The sequence below is a fragment of the Protopterus annectens genome, chromosome 1.part0 (genome assembly GCF_019279795.1).
Source record: "Protopterus annectens isolate FY-2018-M chromosome 1.part0, PAN1.0, whole genome shotgun sequence".
NCBI lineage: Eukaryota > Metazoa > Chordata > Ceratodontiformes > Protopteridae > Protopterus > Protopterus annectens.
The window spans coordinates 655,607,991-655,629,987 of NC_056725.1; the positions used below are offsets into that span (position 1 = coordinate 655,607,991).

The 21,997-nt window shown below is 41.4% G+C and overlaps 1 protein-coding gene across 1 annotated transcript in view; it reads right to left on the reverse strand.

Moving 5' to 3' along the window:
- The window catches only part of GTF2H5 (general transcription factor IIH subunit 5), a 295,029-nt gene extending 273,583 nt beyond the window's left edge, over window positions 1-21,446 (reverse strand). Inside the window, exon 1 of the mRNA XM_044061978.1 lies at window positions 21,328-21,446. The gene's annotated coding sequence lies outside the window, so the exon portion shown is untranslated. The remainder of the gene's footprint in view (window positions 1-21,327) is intronic.
- Window positions 21,447-21,997: the final 551 nt, after the last annotated feature.

The window sequence follows — 21,997 nt, forward strand, 5'->3', positions numbered from 1 at the left end:
TAAGAGGAGGAAGAAAATAAGGAAACTAAATAACATCATAACCCTCTAGAAAGGATCAACATAATCTAGTGACACTAGGAGTTGAACAGCTAGAAAAAGGTAATAACCTCTTAATAGAAGATGTATAATCTTCCGGTCTGACCAGGCTAGGGGATGGAGGGGGACGAAGAAAGAAGGCGAGAGAAGACAACTAACATGGAACGTTATGGTAGGTACATAACTTCTAAATGTTAAGTTGTCAATCTCGCCTTCATTCTTGCTGGATGGGACCGCGTCCCTAGCACCTCTATCCTGGGTGGCTCAATGGAACAGACTCTTGAGAATGGTGGAACCAAAATTTGCTCCGTCTCTGGAGACCAAATCTAATTTGTAATGTGAAACAAAGGTATGAGGAGAGGCCCATGTGGCTGCTGCACAAATAGTGTCTATTGGAAGTCTAGCTTGAAAAGCTGTAGATGTAGCTAGAGCTCTGGTAGAATGGGCTTTTGGGTTAGAAACCAACTCTTTGCCTCTGAGCTGATAAATGCAAGTGATCACAGAAGACAGCCACCTAGATAAAGTTACCTTAGAAACTGGAAGGCCTTTCCTGTTCTCTGCACAGGATAGAAATAGTTGATCAGATTTCCTAAAAATTTTTGTCTTATCCAGATAATATCTGAGCTGGCGGTGAACATCGAGATAATGTAACTTTTGTTCAGCTCTATCAGAATAATTCGGGAAAAATACTGGAAGATCAATTGACTGATTTAGGTTAGTCTATGATGCCACCTTTGGTAAGAAAGACGGATTAGTTCTTAGGGATACCCTGTCTTTGTGGAATATTAGATAGGGAGGGCGAACACAGAGAGCATGAAGCTCAGATACTCTCCTGGCAGATGTAATGGCAACTAGAAAAAGTGTCTTCCAAGAAAGCAATTTCAAAGAACAGGCAGCTGCAAGTTCGAACGGGGGAAGAATCAAGGATGTTAAAATTAAATTTAGATCCCACTGTGGTGGGGGGTCTCTAACTGGAGGCTTCAATAAAAAGATACATCGAAGGAATGCCTTGCAAAGTTTATGTGACATAATGTTGTGGTCCAAAAAGCCTATATGAAAATTTGAAATGGCTGCCAGTTGAACTTTCACTGTGGAAGAAGAGGATCCTGAATTAAAAATGTCAGCTAGGAAGTCCAATACCGAATGAATTGGAGCAGTATAGGGGTCTATGTTCCTAGCTTTTGCCCAGAAAGAGAAACGTCGCCATTTACTAGTGTAGATCTTTCTGGTAGAAGATTTTAGGGAGGCTACTATGATATCCCGTACAGGATTAGAAATCATAGGAAGCCTGGCTAAGGATGGAAGTGGAGCAACCAAGCAGTGAGGTTGAGAGAAGGTATGGATTGGTGCAGTTGACCCGACTGGTGGGTCAGAAGATCTGGAACCGGGTCCAGATGCCATGGCTGTACCAAGAGGTAATGATGTAGAACGGAAACCATATCTGTCGAGGCCAATAAGGGGCAATGAGAATCAACTTGGCTCTCAAGGCGGTTGCTTTCTGAATTAGCTGAGGTATCAGCGGAAAAGGAGAAAAAGCATAAAGAAGTCCCTGGGGCCAATCTTGGGTTAGAGCGTCTCTGGGGGGATGGCCTGGAAGGGGGAAGAGAGAGAAGAAGTCTGGGCATTTGCTGTTTTGAGGTGTAGCGAAAAGGTCGCAGCAAGGAAGGCCCCACTTCTGAAAAATCTCTTCCGTCACTTGACTGTTTGAGAGACCACTCTTGAGGCATGAGAATAACTCTGCTCAATCTGTCCGCTATGATGTTGGATTTCCCGGGGATGTGCGTTGCTATCAGAAACTGGTGAGAGGAGATTGCCCATTGCCAAAGTCTGAGAGCCTCTCGACACAGTGGATAGGACTTGGTTCCGCCCGGTTTGTTTATATACCACACTACGGACATATTGTCCATTTGGACTGCAATAGTTCCGAGGGGAAGAGAGTCGTTGAGGGCTTGCAACGTTAAAAGCACTGCTCTCATCTCCAGAACATTTATGTGCAGATGGTACTCGAAAGGTTGCCAAGTGCCATGGACCATTCTGCCCTGATAATGCCCCCCCCCCCACCCGATCAGGGAAGCGTCCGGTGTAACCGTGGCAACCGGGGCAAGAGGAACAAATGGTCTGCCTTGATGGATTTGAGGGGACGATATCCAAGTCAGATGTCTTTTGCAAGTTGGAGTTACTATGATCTCGTGACGCATGGGAAGTTGTTGAAAAGACCATTGGGTGAATAGCATCCATTGTAGAAGCCGCATGTAAAAGCGGGCGAGGGGAAGAAGTGTTATGGCGGCCGCCATAAGACCCAGTACTTTCAGAGCAAATCTGGCCTGAATAGAATCACTTGGACGTGTCTTTGAATGCCCAAGATCCTTTGGTCTGTCAACCTTGCCGAAAGTTGTGGTGTACAATCTTGCGCCTATAAAAGTAATATATTGACAAGGCAGATTTTTCGAAATTTATAGAAATTCCTAACCCTCTGCAAGTGTGAATGGTGTAATTTCTGGCTTGGAGAAGCTGATGCCTGGTGGTGGCAGTGAGGAGCCAGTCGTCTAGATATGGAAACACCTGGAATCCTTGACGTCTCAGGTGAGCCGTAACCACTGCCATGCATTTGGTGAACACTCTGGGGGCTGTAGTGAGTCCAAAGGGCAGGGCTCTGAATTGGAAGTGACTGGTCCCCAGCCGAAAGCGGAGAAATCTTCTGGAGCGTCTGTGAATTTTTATGTGATAGATCTTCAGGATGCATACTATCGAGCACATCCAATTGTCCTTGCCCAGAAAGGGCAGAATGGACTGAAGCGTGACCATCCGGAATCTTGATTTCTTTACAAACTTGTTGAGTTTGCTCAGATCTAATATTGGTCTCCAGTCCCCTGTCTTTTTTGGAACTAAAAAGAACCTTGAGTAGATTCCGGATCCTATTTGGTCCGCTGGGACTGGCTGGATGGCTCTTTTTACTAGCAGTTTTGATATTTCTAGTACTGCTAGTTCCCTTAGACTGGGTGGAACATCTGGAAGGGTTCCCTTTTGTTGAATTGGGGTTTGAATAAAGGGAATTTTGTAACCCTCGGATATAATTGACTCTACCCATTTGGCTTGAGAAAGGGAAAGCCAGGCTTTGGGTACAGTGATAATTTCCCCCCCGACTGCCTCCGAAGGCGGACAATCAGGCAACATCTCAGGGATGCTGGAAGGGTTTGTCAGAAAGAGGCTCTCTGCTACCCTGATTCTGCGGACCACCTCTGCCCGTAGGGCGGCGTCCATTATTGTTACCCCTTCTGCCTCTGGGGGTAAACTGATTTTGTGCGTCAGGCGTGACTCCTTGAGATTTGCGGAACCACATTTTCCCTCCCTTCTGTCCTTTGGGGTAAGGTCTAGAAGGGGTGGAGAAACGGACTCCTATGGCAGAAAGAGTCTTGCCATCTTGTTCGCATCTAGTCAAAGTGTCTTTCACTTGAGGACCGAACAAGGTCGAGCCATCAAAGGGGGAGTTTGTGAAAGACGCCTTGAAGGGGTCTGCAAAATTACAAAGCCGCATCCAGGACTGACGCCTTAAAGCCACTCCTGTGCCTGCGGCCCTACTCGCTCCATCTGCTGCATAAGAAATGAGCCGCATGGAGCAGTTAGCAATGGAGTTTAGGATTCCTAGCTGTGAGCTAATCTTATCCGGAGACCCAGCAGCTGACGGATCCTGTAAAACTTCTCCCAACTCTTTAAGAACATCTCTTTGAAGGCGGGTGAAGTGGCACAAGTAGTTCAGCGATCTCATGGCAAAAGTCGCTGAAGAAAAAATCCACTTACCGTACCTGTCCATAGTCCTAGAATCCTTATTAGGAGGATGGACAGGTACTGAAGGATCAGCTAATTCCTTCTTGGTGGCAGCAGCCACCACCATGGCATCAACTGGGACACCCTTTGTTAAATATTGTCTATCTTGTGGGGCAGTAATAAATTTTGAAGGTCTCCTAGGGATAGGTTCCACCGAATCTGGAGCCATCCACACCAACTGAGCCACTACCTCCATGAGAGTGTCGAAAGGCGGAGACACCCAGGAGGTTGAGGGTCGAGATCCGAACGCCTCCAGTTATACTGACTCGTCCTCGGAGGGATTAAGAGAGGGCCAGTTCCCCCTCTGCTTAAGGATTTCAAGGATGTATGAAAATGAGACATCCTCAGAGGAGGACCTTGGGGATTCCTCAGACTCATCCAAGTCAGTATCTGATGTAGTAGACTCAGGGGAGTCTAAATGTTTCCTCTTACATGTCCTCTTATGCAAGGGTTCTCCTGACAGATCAGGAGAAGCCTCGGAAGAGGAAGATATTCCCAATGGGGAAACCTGAGGCATTGTATCTCTGGGTCCGGGAGCAAGAGAGTGGGAAGAGACGTCAGCAGGCACTGTAATGGGAGGAGCTGATGGAACTGTCCATTGACTAAGCCCAGGGGCTAGTACACTCCTCATCACCTCGAAGGCTCCCCCGTCAGAGAGACCAGAAAGTTCCCGCTCCGAAGAGATAGGAACCCCAGGCCTCACCGAGAGGGAAGGCTCCGAGGCAGATGTCGGGGCCGAGCTCACCGACGCCGAAGCTCTGAGAGGGAGAACGGGGTCGGACAAGGGTCCGATGCCACTCACCCCCCCCCCCCCGGAGCTGACGAGAGAGACTAGATGCCCGGATCCCTCCAATGAAGGTCTCAAGGAGGAAATCGGAGCAGAGGACGACGGAGCCAAAAGGGGTGGTATCAGCTCCGAAGTCACAACGGTACCGGTTCCGAGGAGCTCCAGCTCCGAGCTCTGTAAGAGAGTCGAAGGAGGAATGTTCGGTGGATGTGAGATAGCTACCGTCTGTTGAGATGGGCTATGGAGTATTTGGGCCAATGCCTGAGACTTTAATAGTCTACTCACCACTCTCTCAAGGTCGTGATCAGATAGCCTGGATGACCGAGAAGATCGGCTCCGATGGCTCCGCTCCGAGAGCAAGGGTGATCTTGGAGCCGAATGCATAGATTCCACTGAAGGGGATCATGATCTCTTTTTTGAGATCAATGGAGCCATCGGAGCCGACACTGAGTGTCTGGATTTGACAGTATCGGCGTCGGATGGAGCCGATACTGAGACTGGTATGGAAGGATCGGCTCCAGCCAGAGCCGATCTCGATCCTGGTGAGGAAGAACCTGAAGCAGACTGCTTGGAAGCCTGAGCCGAAGGCTTAGCAGGTTTCGAGGGCTTCCCCGGCGCCGACTTAGTCGGGGAGCTCTCGGGCTTTAATAAGCCCCTTAATATGAGCTTATTTTTTCATTCCTGCAGGACTCTTGGGCTGAAAGCATGACAGATAGCACAAGAGTCTTGCAGGTGCGAAGGTCCCAGGCAATAAACACAAGAAGTGTGACCGTCTGTCAGAGACATCTTCTGACAGCACTAGTCACACTTCTTGAAGCCTGAGACCTTAGTCTCCTTCGACATAACTGTGTCGATGAAACACCAGTAACACACTCACACACAAAAACACTCAATCCAACAAATTAAATTAAACAGGGATAACACACAGTCACACACAAACAATCCCTGACAGGAAAAAATTTAGGGAGGGGAAGGCCTAAGGCCTAACTAGGGACAAGGGAATATTTACTCAAAAAGAAGGGAACACTGACGGGAATAGGGCTAAAGTAAGTCGATAATTAACAAATCACAATATATATATATATGAATTTAAAGGGGGGTAGACGAAAAATCTCTAAAATGTTCACTTACCTAGAGCTGGTAAAAGAAGGCACCTCGTTAGCGAAGCGGCAAACGAGATCTGGGTAATCTCCGCCTTGCATCATGTGATATAGGGTTGCCTCGAGCTGGTAAAATTAGCTCTCGAGCTTAGCAAGTGCCGAGTCGGAGCCGAGGATCGGCTCCGAACCCATCCAGCAAGAATGAAGGTGAGATTGACAACTTAACATCAGGGATTTAAAGAAGACAGTGAACTAAAGCACAGAGCCCTTATGTTTTTTTTTTTTTTATAAACGAGAACATCCTAAACACACAAGGACATTTGCAATGAGTTTTTGAGACAAGAAAAAATGGAGAAGTTGATTTGGAAAACAAGGGATAACGTAAAAGGGAAAATAGTTACATCCTCTGTGGATATAGGAGTGTTTTATGTATACTTTAGGAGCCTACATAGGAGACAGACGGTGGCGGAGAAGGGTTTCAAAGGCTTAAGAACTTTTTAAAGGGGATGGATCTTCAGACCCTAACAGAGCAAGAGGGAAAGAGCTTAGGAGATGCTATAAGCATGGAGTAAATCAAGATGCAGATGTTAAAGCAGGCAAAAAACATATCATCAGGTTCAAATGACATCCAGTTGAGCTGTGGAAGGAATTTGAAGATTTAAATTCAACCCAAGTGGCAAAAGATGTTTAATAAATATACTAGCAATGTTTGCTCTGAGGGTGTTAATGGAGAAGTATAGAGAAGGTCAGAAGAAGTTGCACTGTGTCTTTGTGGACTTAGAAAAAGCATAAGACAGGGTGCCTAGAGGAGTTGTGGTATAGCATGAGGAAGTTGGGAATGGCAGAGAAGTATGCAAGGATATGTACGACAGCAGTGTGTCAGTGGTGAGGTCTGCAGTAGGAGTGACAGATACGTTCAAGGTGGAGGTGGCATTACACCAACTATCAGCTTTGAGCCCTTTCTTACTTGCAGTGGTGGTGGACAGGTTAACAAACGAGATCAGATAGGAGTCTCTGTGGACTATGACATTTGCGGATGACACTGTGATCTGTAGCGAGAGTAGGGAACAGGTTGAGGAGACCCTGGAGAGGTGGAGATATGCTCTAGAGAGGAGAGGAATGAAAGTCATCAGGACTACAACAGAATGTGTGTGTGGGAATGAGAGGGAGGATAGAGGAATGGTGAGGAACAGTGAGAATGCAGGGAGTAGAGTTGGCTAAGGTGGATCACAGGAGGTTACTAGGCTACTGGCCCTGAGGCCCTTATAAGCCTAGCCAAGACTTTAGCCCATGTTTAGACAAATCAGCACCCAACGCCCCTGTCCAGCAGGGACATGGGTGGAATCCCAGGGGTATATTTTCTGTTACCCATCCAGTTATCCTTGTTGTGCTTAAAAAGGGGTAAAGAGGTACTCTGCTTGATGTGGAGGGTGCATCTATTCCATAGATGAGACAGTCTCTGGGATACACAGACCAGGTTGAGGCCGTGCATGTGAGTTACCCGAATGGAGCTTGACTTGTGGATATGCAGCAGTCCCATCAAGGTGGGGTGCGTGATCACCTTGTATGCCAGACAGAGGTCACCTCTGAGGAGTCTGTATGAAACTGAGTAGAGGGATAGGGCTTTTAGCCTGTGTATGGTAGACATAAGACCCTGGATTCTCCTGGTGAGGAACCTCTGTGGTCTCTCCAGCTGCTGCATGTGCTTTGCGAGGTACATGCCAAAATGTGCTTTGTACTCAATAAGCGCCTTATAAGGGAAGAATACAGAGATGTTATGACCTCTTTGCCCCTGGATAAGACTCCCCCCCTTACTTAGGAGGTGGGCCATGTAGAAGGCTTTCCGTACCACAGAAGTAACATGGTGGTCAAACGTCAGGCTGCTATCAACCTGGGTGCCCAAATCCCTCATGACTGACTGACTGCTTAGGATGTTATTAATGTGATAATTTGTGGGGACATCACTCTCCCCAAAGGGGCTGATTATGCATTTTTTGGTATTCAGCTTGAGGCCATGTTTCTGGCACCAGTCATTTGTCTGAGTGAGACTCTCTTGGAGGATGTCCGCATCACTAGGGGAATTGATGACCGCACCCAGCTTGCAAACTTGGTCAGCCATAGCCCACTGGTTTTGGCCTGCACCTCAGAAAAGTATATCCCAAATAACAGAGGCTTCAAGACCGAACGCTGGGGTACACCGCTTGTTAGGGGAAGCCACCTTAAGCAGTAGACCCATATCTTGACTACGTGGGTTCTATCAGTGAGCCAGTTTGCTACCCATCTGGTAACATATGGATTGATGCCTAGCTGAGAGAGTTTATCTATTATACCCACTTGGGGAATAGTGTCAAAGGCTTTGGCCAGTTCAAGGTAGGCGGTGTGCACTGTCTTCCCCTCATCTGTGGCTTTGGTGACTGTCTCAAAGTCTACCAAATTTAGCAGACATGACCTCCCCTTGCAGAAGCCAAACTGTGTGGGATCAAGTGTTTGGAGGTTGCCAATGTCCTTGTTAATGAGGTCCATGATGATCCATTCCATGGCCTTGGAGATCAGGCTAGTTAGGCTGATGGGTCTATAATTTCCCGGATCAGTGGACACGCCACCTTTGTGTAAAGGGATGCCAGTGGCGGTCTTCCACTCAGTTGGGATGAAGCCAGTACTCAGGCTTTGGTTGAACAGGGTGTCTAATGGTACTGCAAGTTCCTGCCGGAGTTCCCATAGGATGCAGCCTGGGATGCTATCAGGTCCCATGTAGGGATGTGCTTAAATACCTGGGATCAACAGTTCAGAGTAATGCTGTGTGTGTAAGGGAGGTGAAGAAGACACAGTACAGGCAGGGGGGACTGGGTAGAGAAGTGTGTCAGGAGTGACTTGTGACAGATGGGTAGCATTAAGAGTTAAAGGGAAGGTCTACAAGAGGGTAGTGAGACCAACTATGTTATATGGGCTGGAGACGGTGGCACAGATGAAAAAAGAAGATACAGAGCTGGAGGTGACAGTTAAAGATGTTAAGATATGTAATGGGTGAGACGAGGATGGCCAGGATTAGGAATCAGTACATTACAGGGTCAAGCTCAGGTTGGATGGTTTGGAGGCAAAGCCAGAGAAGAGAGATTGCGTTGGTTTGAACGTGCTGAGGAGGGATGCAGAGTATGTTGAGAAAAGGATGCTAAGGATGGAGCTGCTAGGTAACAGGAAAAGAGAAAGGCCTATGATAGGGTTTATGGAGGAAGTGAAAGCGGACATGCAGGTGGTTGGTGTTAACAGAGCAAGATGCAGAGGACAGGAAGAAATGGAAACAGATGATCCACTGTGGCAACCCGTAATAGGAACAGCCGAAAGAAGAAGACTAGTGGAAGTGATGATGCCTGACTTGTGGCATAAAGCTATCATCTCCATTATTCAAAAACAGGGGAAAGAGCCATGTAACCCGGGCCCATACTGCCCAATCTCAGTTCTTAACCATGACTAAGAAGTATTTGTGGCAATTCTGGCAGAAATGCTGGCAGGAATACTTCCATGTCTAATAGACAAGGATCAGTGTATCTTTGTTAAGGGCAAGCAATTACTTTATAATATACTGAGAATGAATATTAAGAGACAGAGAAACTTGGTAAGGACCTGGTGATGATAGCATTAGATGCTGAAAAAGCATTTGCTAGGGTACACTGGGACAACCTATGGGAGTTAAGAGTCATGGAGATCCTGGAACAGCTAAAACAATTTTAAGATTACATACATATACTATCATAAAAAAACTTTTTACATATAAATATATAAATACAACTGCATACAAGTCATAACCAACTATTAGATAAACTTACAAGCAAATACTTACCTATACATCGCATAAAAATATTATATACATAAACAGAAATAAATTTTAAATAACAAAGTAACCACTCCAATCCAGAAAAGGGGGGGGGGGGGCAAGACATTAATACTCTGCCGAAAATGTTATAAATATGTGAGAGAATTAATATTAATAATAATGGAAGAATAAAAAATGACTAGAGCTGCCTAACAAGAGATTTTAACTTGAGAATGCACTTAATAGACAAACTGTCATTAAGTCCTGGGGGGTATATGTGCATTAAGTTTCAGCTGCCATGCTAATTCCTTTTCATCTAATTTCAAAGATTTTATAATAGTATACGTATGTAAGGATTGTTAATATTTAGCTTTAACAAGTTAAGGCAGCTATTTTTGGTTGATGTTTTAAATGTAGGTAGGGTTTGTTTGGTTTGATGATGTCATTTAAAGTTGTGATATTTAAGAACTCATTTGGTTTTGTTTAATTGTCTGAAGAAGTTTGCTTATCCTAGTAAACGAAAGCGCTTACTTATACGCTGTGGCTTGGAGTGTTTTTTCTTCAATTTTGTTTTTAGTGAAGTTTGCTTATTTTTAGTGTCGCTGGTATAATGAAAATCAAACAATTATTAAAAAATGGCAGCTTATGTACATGGATATGCATCATTGAATACAGGCTATTAAAATGTTTTGTGGTTCTCCAGATTCTTTATGTAACCCAACCATTTTGCTATGTTGCAGAAAAGAAATTATGGGATGGGTTAACTAGACAATGTATGAGATTCATATGAAATAAGACAAGAATCAAATGGCAGAAGATGTATGTCGCCAATAATCACTCGGGGGGGGGGGGGCAAGGTTGGCAGTCCCCTGGTTACTAGAATACTTTTGATATGCACAGTTGAAGGGAGTGGCAAGGCTTATCAATTCTAGATATGATGCTAAGTGGAAGACTTTTATGGTGCAGTGATATTGCTAGGGAAATACAGTCAATAGGGGTTTGGATGGGGGAGATCAATGGTGAGACTACTGTGGGATTGAGAGAGGAACTTTTAAAAACAAATATTTAGGTTATGAGACTATAGGAACTGGAACTTTGAAATCTAGCCTACTGGATTGGGAACTCCCCCGAAGTCATTAAAGACACAGACTACAATGAAGTGGAGGCAAATGCAAAAGGAATTCTATTTTTGGGCTGGAATTAATGATGGGGGCACTGGATGAACTGGTTAGAAATGTTAGTGAAAATATGACATAAAAAGTAAAACTATATTACTATGCAGGGGAATTTGCAATATTTTGGGGGAGTATGAGAGGATAATGACAAGAGTAAAGAAAGACAGATTAAGGTGTGCAACTATTTTACAGGAGGAAAAAAGACAGGGTCAGACAAGAATAAGATAATAGGGAAAATCTACAGAACATTATTAACAGATAGATGGGGAGGGAAGATTACAAAAAAGCTACTGGGAAAATAATTACAAGTGAGGCTAACACAAGAAGGCTGGCTAGACATATGTAGCATACTGAAGTGGACTTCAAAGGCAAGAAAGTTTGAACTTCCAAGATGGCTGCACACTGAGTAACAGCTTAATTTCAGCTCTTCCAGTGTGAAAACAGAAATGAGAGCCAGTGCATTTGTCTTTTTGGGTAAATTTCAGTTACTGGCTAGTACGTGCAATATCTGGATGCCAGCAAAGAAGAAATTTAGAAAGAAAAACAACAAAAGGAGATAAGAAAACACTGGCTGGGAAGAATCCTGTAAATGTTCAGCAAAAAAGCAGTTCAAGCTCCAGCTTTGGTGCAAGGCATGATCTCCAGTACTATAGCGGAAAAAGGAGGTCAAGTGTGCACAGAGCTGATTAAAATAAATGAAACACTGAAGAAGTATATCAACTCAAATAACAAAAGGCTGGAAAAATGGAAGAAGTTTTAAGCAGGTATTCCGATGACCTGTTAAAACTGCAAAAATCAGAGGCTGAAATTAAGAAAAGGCTGGCTGAGTACAAGACTGCTCAAGAAGAGGAGCTTCACAAACTGGTAGAATTAAAGGACAGAAGATGTGAGGAAAACCTGATATTTTCAGCTGTACCACAGAAACAGAAAGGAACAGACTATATTAATTTTATAAAAGCACAAATAAGCAACTAAACTGATATTCCACAGGGTTTACTATTGAAATGTCGAACGGCACTACATCGACTGTACTATAGTCGAACATGGAAGTTCGAAGTAATGTCGACGACAAAAAAACAATCTAGGACTGTGTTTTAACATGGGTTGAGGTAGAGGAGATGTTATTCAGAACTACAAACATCTCCCCTACCTCGATCCATGTTAAAACACAGTCCTAGATTGTTTTTTTGTCGTCGACATTACTATTTTCGAACTTCCGTGTTCGACTATAGTACAGTCGATGTAGTGTCGTTCGACATTTCAATAGTAAACCATTCCACAGCAGGAGTTGTTAATTGAAAGGGCATATTATGTGTATGCTCCAAACCTAGCCATGAAAAAGCAGCCAAGAACTCTTAATACTAAAGATACAATCCTATCAGCAGAAAGAGTTGATTCCAACAAAACTGTGGCAGAAGGATAAAGTACTAAAATCTGGAGATTGTAGAGCATTTGTGGAAAATGACCGCTTTAATAAATGTACTCCTCTTCTGCCTGGTGTACAGTAAGTAACCAGAGAATGTAGAGAACCAGGCAAGAGATTCAAGTTGCTATATCCAGCCATCTTCAGAATAGTTTTTCTGTAGGATCATTTTTTGAAGTAGAACATGCTAAGGAGAAAATACAAAAATTTATGCAACAAAAAGTGGACTATCAAACAGAAGGGGCCTATACTTCTTGTTCTTCTGATAATAAAGTTCAGAGACACTAGTCAGTGTTTCCAATGTTCCAAAGGAAATTGCTTGAGAGACAGAGAAAAGCACAGCAGTTGATTAGAAGAACCAGGAGTACACTGGAAATAAACCAGTGACTGCAGATGGGAGATGGAGATCAACAGGAAGAAAAGCAGCTCAGAAATTAATGAATAAATGTGGGTTTACAAAGCATCGAATTTCTGAAATACGGCTGAAGAAAACCTGGAAATGCTGGACTTTTTTGACTTAGCTAAATTTGTAGGGGACATAAAAGCATATGCCCAATTTCATGTCATTAATGTTTGGAAGAACATTAAGAAGAGGGGAAGAGGAAGGAGAGAGCCAACTGCAAGTAAAATTTTTTGTTGAATATTTTTATAAAACATGACAAATATTGCACATTATATAATAAAGCATTTTCAGTTAATTGTGTGTGTTATACAGATACTAGCAGGGGGCCTTTTTCCTTCCTTTCTTCCTTCTTGTTTAGTTTTAAGAAATTTAAGCACTACAATGTAAAAAAAGAAAGCATGTCTAAGATAATAGGATGTAATCTAAGGTTGTTGAGGTGAGAGATGGGTCATAAATGTATACAGAGCATAATACAAGTAAAATTGATGTAGTTTCTTACTTTTGCATAGGAGAAAGACTGTATTAAGGTACTTAGCATATTGTACAAGTTTTTAGTGGAAGCAAGCAAATACAAGAACACTGAAAGTAATGAAAAGTTTTCCTTTAGCAAATAAATGTTCACAGTGTAACACAAGCTTGTAGCTAAAGGCAACTGTCTATCTGGTTCTCATGCTTCTATGGATACAAATTGATAACATTGCAATTAAAAACTGTATAGAAGATTACTGCAACCAAAAATGTGTCAATGTGGTTTGTTTTCATTTATATAACTGCATGACTGTCATGTCATAAGTGATAAATCAATAAAGATATCTCTTGCTTAAAAAAAGGTCAATAAATTTAGAAGATTTGGATGAAAGTGCACAAGTTTTTACAACCTGGACATACTCCACAGGATGCAACCTCAAGTGGACTAGTTCTGTTGGAGGTGTAAGCAGAAAAAGATGGTTAATTCAGCCCATACCTTTTGGGAGTGGGATAAACTGAAAACATGCAAGTGGGAGGTTGAAAAACGTTTGAAATCAGTATTTGGACAAGATTTCTGCCTTACTAATTAATCTGTTGTTAAGCTAGCTGGAACAGATAGCCAAGAGAAGAGAAAGCACTTTTGGGGGGAGGGGTTAATCCTAGCCAAAAAGAGAATAACTAAGCTATACAAGATAGATCAGTACCCTTGCATTAACATAATGGCAGCAATTACTGCAATAACAAATACACAGAAGGGAGGATGAACAGAAGGCTGCCCAGTGGATTACATACTAAAAAGTGGGAAATGGTGACAAGTTGTATAAAGACGTGGAATTCATCAACAGGGGCACTGGTGGGGACAGGACTAAATGAGTGGTACTGATAAGAATGTATTATGATTTCTGGCTTGAATGTAAAAGTTAGTATTGGGTTGAATCCTTTTGTACAAGGGGAACTTGTCAAGAGTAACCTCTGCTCTCAACTACTGGTACACCAATCATGAGTATTGCACTATTTATGTACCTGTCCTCGGTCACTGATTAATTAATAAAAGCTTTGGTTGTAAAGTGAAAAAGAAAATAAAACAATGGCACTTGGAAGTATTAGTAAAAACAGACTTGCTTACTGAATTAATAAACAGGAGAGAAGTCAAGTCAGAGAACATTTGCCTTTTGTAGAAAGAGAATGGGAGTCCAGAGCAGAAGATGGAAATTGTTAAAACCCAGAGGAATCCACAGAGCTACCAAAAATACAGTTTCCTAGAAGTAAACACCAAGTTACTTGCTTTGCATTTAGTTAAACCATAAGAATTCCATTTTGAATGGAAGAACGTTCCTTAGTTTTGTTTATATACGATATACTGCATTATTTTTTATAATGACTGGTGGTCTAAGATGCTTTAATCTTCCACACTGCAGACTATGGCATGCACGTCGGCATAAATTCCAACATTCATCGCTGCCAATGGGAGAAGGAAGATGACCATGGTACAGCAGTTACAGTAAACCCTAGTGGCTTCAACTGAAAAGGGAGTTGTGACAGTAAGTCTTTGGCTACTCAAAAGGACAGTGCCACTGCCACTCTACAACGGTAAGCCACCAATAAGGGATTGGGCAGAGCTGACAGTACTAGGAGCTCATCAGCATAGTTAACTGAAGAATCACAGACAGCCTTCATGGACATGGAAGGAAGTAACTACCACAATTATTAAGTCATTACTTTCCAAAGCAGGTGTTCACTTGGAGAAAACAAGCTCAAAACAGTTGGAATAAAGGGTCACATAGATTTTGAACTAATGACATTAACATTGTTGCACCTGTGTGAAAACTATTACCTCTGAAAAGCATGCTACTAGTGATGTCATGCCAACAGAATGTGATCAATTATTTGCAACAACAGCTTAAAGTGAATTCTGTTATGCTGTCAAATAACAATACATTCTGGCAGTAGATTAAAAGGGCACCCTTACTAAGAAAAAAATAAGTCACAATTTGTAACAAACAAAATATGCTGCTTTATCAACAAAGTTTCCTGAATAGGAATACTGCTGGCACACGATTACTGAAGTCAATTGGTTACCTATCAAATACGGAGCTAATTTAATTCCTTAACCTCCACTCTTCAAACATGTACAAACTGATTCCTTCTTTCCCCCTTTAATCAAAAATTTTAATGAAATACACTCCCTGCAACCTGAGGAGTGCCTCAAAAACCTGGCCATCACTGTAAACTGCACAAACCAAATTTCATTGCACCAAAACTGTGAGCATCCCTCCCCTCTTACTTAAAAGTCATGTCTTCATACCCTTCATTCTGTAGACAGTATAAATTATACCTTGAAGATCTATTTCACTACACGTGCTTTGCATCTGGACAGATCACATAACCACTCTCAACTAACCCAAGGACTGCTTATACCAACTTCCTCATCTATTGTACTTGTCATTGCCAATACTCCTGGTACTGCTTGGTCTTACCATGGTGCACATCACTGGATCGGATTTCTGAAATCCCATCTTTCCACAACTAAGGAGAATGATTTTTTTTTTTTTATGAAATTGTGTCTACACCGACATATGTCAGGACAATATATTTTTAAACCATTAAAGTAAAACTGGAACAAGTTAATTTGTATAATTGGCATCCAGTGTTGGGTGATGTACAATTTAATTAGCATAAATATTGCAATACTTTGAGGGATATGGGGGTTACTGTACTATTTCAAGTCATTCCACTTTCTGTTAAGGAAACCCAGAGTTGCTGTGAGAATTTACAGCCACCAAAAAAAAAAAAAAATTAGTACATCAGGGTGTGTTCAATTTCAAGCTTTGTGTGCAAAGGACAGAGCAGGAAAAAAGGAAGCTAATTTAGTCTGTGAATGGCAAGCATTAATAATAACGAAGAAAACCGAAAAAGGAAGAATACATAACACAGAGAAAGCCTGAAAAATTATTGATAATCTACGGTTACTATATTCCAGCCTTCAATAACCCAAAAAGAAAAACAATCAGAAAATATTTGTTTATTCAAAATCCGTTGTTCTATTAACATTTTATGTGAATTATAATGCTAAATAAAAATTCTACCACATTTTAAACTTTTGTCACCAATTATTTTGGCCTTGTCCAAGGTTCCTGAGCATAGAAGTCTAGAGGTATGAGTTTCGGTAATGGCACTAAACTTTTGGGAATCACTGCAACCGAAATTACTCACTTTTCCACAAATTCAGGCACCAACTCAAAATTTACCTTCTTTGGGAAGTCACACAGTTGGAAAAAAAAAAAAAAGAATTTACACAAACCATGACATAACATGAAGACCACTGCCCATACTACACCTCACACAAAGTCTCTACAACAAACCCATTACTTACTAAATACTCTAAGATTCTCTCAATACTGTCATTCTCTACTCACTTCTTCACTTCCTAATCAATGAAGAACCAATCTTGACTTTTTTCACTACACCAATTCTTCTCTCTTTTCCCACAATCGCGTCACAATGCTGACAAAATTACACACACACACACACACACACACACACACACATACATGTAGTAAACATGCTAAAGATGTACACAGCCAATATTCTGTTTCACTCTTCTACCTTTAAGATTACAAAAGTTAATTTGTAATCTTGGCTTCATGTACACTGGATCATGATAGACAATTTTTCTTGTACACTCCTGGGCTGAGCCACAAAAGGAATACAAAGCATAAACAACATGTCCTATACAAACTGCCTCAAAGCCAGATCCCTGTACTCGGTCTCCTACAGACTGCTGACAGGCAATCTATGTCTGGCCTACAAAGCTTCCTCAAAACAAATAGTATCAGAATTACCCTATCTAGGGACCTAAATATCATCTGCAACATAAATAGGACATGTTGGAGTGACAGGTATGTGTCTCAGAGACTCTCTCCTCTCTGGAAGAGGCTTCCCATCCATGTGCAGCAGAGTTCTTCCTTAACCTAAATCAAGCTCAACTTGGAGCAGTGGTTAAGGAATTGGAAATTTAATTTTGGCCTGGCATCTCTGCCTCTGATAAGCACTTACAGACTACCTCAGTTTGTCTACTCATGCCAACATATACCTCTTACAATAACCCCCAGATATCAAAACTTGCCAGATGCATTTGGGAAGCATGGCTATACTTAAGAAGGCCCATTACGATCTTTAGCCCAATCACCTATGAACCTGAAAATGGTCCCTCAAAACCTACAGCTATGTCCCAACATCTGGAAATTTCAACAAATTTGTCACAGACACACACCTCAAAATCACAAAGTGCATTATCCCAAACTTTACACTGCACATTAACTTTTTAAATTTTGTTCCAAAAGTTTCTTCCTCAAATTGCTGCATAGGGGAAAGTTGCTACATCCAGTGTTATTGCTCAGTTTTCTTCCAGTATCAAGTCACTATCAAAATTCAGCAACCTTGTTGACAAGAGTCTTGCAGCTTATCAAATTCTGGTGTCAGCAATTTTGTTTTTGTGTTCATATTGCTAGTTTAAGAGCACAACCACCCAGAGAAGGTTCCACAGCAGATTCTCTACTTAGTACATAGCTAGCAACAGCACATTTTCAAGTAGCAGAAAAGTTATCTATGCAGTACATTGTTAAATCCACTGCAGTCACTAGCCTGGTAATCATTTTTTGATTTCACCACATCTTCACGATTATCCATCAACTCAGTGCCATTCCCCAGTAGTTCAATCATTTAGGGAACATTCAGATATGCAGTTAATCAATTTTCACTGTTACTTTTAAAGCTGGATCATACACACCATCTTCCAACAATTTAATCATTTTCTAAAAATGTCCTACTTAAACTCATGGCTTCCTCTTACAATACTTGACATTTTTTGGCGAGTATTAACCTCTGCTTCAGAGATGCCGCGGTGGTATGGCAGTAGCGTTGCTATCTCACAGCAAGAGGTTCTCCCGTTCGATTCTCAGTGTGGCTTGGGAGTGCCTTCTGTGTGGAGTCTGCATGTCCTTCCCGCGGTTGGGTAGCATTCGAAAGACATGCGTGTGTAAATGGGCGTGCCTTCTTTGAAGGTTGGGCGTTGAGCTGGCACCTCGGCATTTTGTAAAAATCTACTGCTAATCATTATAACATTATATTCAGAGACAAAATAAATTTTCTTCCTAATGTCATTTGTCTCACTTCTACTGTTGACCTGACATACATATGGAAGTTTTGACCTATTCCCAGAGTATAAATCATCACTAGATGCCTTTTCTTTAACACATATCCCACTACTGGGTTCTCGAATTACCCTATCCAGGGCACTGTGAAAAACAGTAGAATCATAACCCCTTTGTATAAGTATATTTGCAGTACAACATGCTTCAAATTCAAAATCTGAATCAACACTACAGAGTTTATTAAGTCATAGAAATTCTCCCAAAGGTAATGAACTTAATAAATGTGTGTTTGTGTGTGTGGGGGGGTGGCAGCTACTTCCATGTAAAAACTGATTTCCATCCCTAGTTTTCCTATGAACAGTAGTTTTAAAGTACCGTCAACCATACCACATAAATTTAAATCTAAAAAAGAAACCTCATCGCCCACCTGTAAAACCCTACACATTACATTACTAAAAGCCCATTTTCTAACACTATCACTACATAAAGGACAAAGAACACACACAACACAAAACACCAACAGCACTGAATCTATCCCCTTAACTAAGCCTTACTCTGGCCCTAACCTGCAAACACTTGCACTTACACACCAAATGTTATAAAATCAATCTTGCACATCTTCACAACCACCACTTTTTCATTTAAACATTAATTTTCCTGCACACTTCTACACTAAAACCAGATTCAACAATATGCAATTCACACAAATGAGCATTAGCTCATCTGTGTGCTCTCTTTTACTGGGTGTAAAAAAAATTCCAACCAAATGAATACTCAATCTTCTGAGGCTTTGTAACACACTTTTTACATACACACACACCTAACTGGTTCTCTCAATTGCAAACTTATGATAATGGAAATAAACATGAACTAGAAAATGTTAATGCTTGTAAAGAGAATGTTGCTAATGCTGAACCATCTCCAACTCATAAAATTACTGTACTTGGTTCTGTATCAATACTAATTACTCAGTTTACTATGTAGGAGCTTGTAGAATGTGGAGAATGTCCCCACACATCCCACCTGCAACCCTAGCATGGAAGATAGCACCCACCACACTCTTGCCTGCACCACACTCTTGTCTGCAAAACTGAACTACCATAAAATAAAGTGAATATTTATATCTCCAATCTACAGTAACATTTCTAATTTCTGTTAAGGTGTATGCATAAAGTAACTTTACTAATAATCACCCACTGGAAGCTTTGAACAGTTCCCTGAACAAATGGGAGCCTTTGCATGGCGTTGTGCCAGTTGAACACCCAGGTAGGAATGTGCCTCTCAGTTTCTTACATCAAAGAAACAAAGACAAAAGCAATCAGGAGCATCATCCCAGTATTACAGACAGGTTTGGGACACTGGTACAGTTTATTTATAAAGCTAACACAATAATAATCATTAGGTCAACACCACCACTCTGTAACAATACTGATGTTCTACCATCTGCAGCAAGAACTACATAACTAATGCAGGTGAAAGTGCCATTGTGATGCAATAGATGGAAAAGTAATCATTAAGGTAAAACATATCTAAACAGATCAGACTGTTATACTACCTTACCAAATAAAAAGTTCCCAATGACTTTAGGTACTGTTCTTAAACAACTTGGTAAAGGACCGTGGTTCCATACAATGCACATCACAGACAATGATGCCTTGATACAATAACAAACATTTGCATAATGTTTAAAGTAAAATCACTCAAAATAGTGTAAACTATACAAATGAAAAACAATGAAAGATACAGTAGACTCCCTCTTATCCAGTCTCACTGGGACCGCAACATAGGCTGGATAAACGAATGGCTGGTTAATCAGGAAAAAGCATACAAAACAGCATTTATAAGTTATAAATCACCTAGAATAACAGGATTTGTGTTAGTATGCATTTTTCTAATTTATATGAAGTCTAAAACTCAAATGTCTGTCATTATTTAGCCCAGAGGAGGCAGAAGTGTTGTTGTTCTCTATTGTCTTTTGCTAGGGCTACGGCAGAAATTTGATGGCTGGTTAAACAGAGGCCAGATAACAGGCAGTCTACTGTAGCTTACACAGACCAGAAAGTACGTTCTATACTATATATGTTATAGTAGACCCCACCAGAGCACGTTGCGTTTCTAAGCTGTCCATTATACATTATGCATAATGAGAGCACATAGCTCTCAACCTTCCGTCTCCAAAATGAGGTACACTGCCTCTCATAATGTGAAAAAAAAGGGGCAAAATGTGGAAGAATTTCTTACAGCTTACTGATCAATTCAATTAGGCAGCTCACATGAAAGTTAAAACTTGATACTTTGTATTAAAAAGGTTGTCTTGATGAATCAATACGATTCAGTGCCATTTATCATGGACATCAGTAACACTAAATGTGTGAAAGACCTTTCAATGTGGAATTATAGGAAACATGGACATTTAAAGTTCAGAAATGAGAAACATTTTTCATAATGAGGTACATTTGAGAGGTATGTGAGAGAATACTAATTCTAATTGGTTTCTCCATAAAAAGGCGAGGAAAATCTTGACTAAAAACACACACAAAACAATGACAGACACTGTAATTCACCATGCTCACTAGCTAGGAACATCGGACCGTACTTCTTAACCTCTTAGCATAAGAAATGTGGGCAAAGCCTAAAAAAATTGGGGGAGGGGCAACATACCTCTCAACCTATTAGTGCAAGAAATCTGGACAAATTCCAGCAAAATGGGGGGACAGAGGCCCAAAAATAGGGACATATTTTTAAAATACATTTTCTGAAAGATATGTAGTCTGAAACTCAAACGTATGTCATTATTCAGTGACTTTAATCTTCGGATCATCCTAGTGATTTGCCATAAAATCACACATTTTATGAGGAACAGGCCAAAAATCTGGACAGTTGAAGACCGATATTAAATGTTTTTTTTATAAATTTAAAGAGATGCTAAAATTACAGGATTTGTGTTAGCATGCATTTTTCTGAAGGATATGAAGTCTAACTGAAATGTACATCGTTATTTAGTGGCTTCAATCCTCACTTATTTGCCAGAAAACCTCAAATTTTAAGATAAACCGACAAAGTAAACTGAAACAAAAATCTACACATTGACAGTTTTGCATCGGTAAGGTACAGAAAAAAATCATCCTTTAAAATAAAAGACATACCTAACACGAAAGTATAACTAAGACTCACACTACTTTTAATCCATTACTAAACCTCAAATGCGATCCTCGCTACAGTATATAACGGCGAAGAATGATGACGCAATATAACGCGTCGATGGGTCTGTTGTGATAATCATAAGGGCCAAATAGCGTCTTCTGCGTAGAGACGTGCGTGAATGGGCGTACCTTCGTTGAAGGTTGTGCGTCAGGCCTGGCAAGCCGGTACGTAAAAATGAACTGCCAATCATTAGCGGACGGGAGTTCCGCTGTGGCGACCCCTAACCGGGAAAAGCCGAAAGACACAAAACTGTAATGTGCAAAAGGCGTTGTTGGAGACGGAGTAAATAGTGAATGCAGTTGTGTGGAGGGATGCGACTGCCTTTCAAACATAATGTGCCCCCCCCCCATATAATAAATACGAAATATGTCTTTCGTACCACACATACATACATGCACACACACACACATATATATATAGTTAAAACCCCAATAAATTCCATTCTCATATTACTTGGTCAACATAAAAGCATTGTGCTAACGCGGGAAGTTTATGTAAAGAGTACCGTGGCTGGTGAGAATTCTAGATTAAAATGCATGCGAGTTCCTTTGTCAGTGGAATGTGATGGTGCTGTGGCCAGGAGGGACTCTGTTGGCGTCCTGAATGCACCAG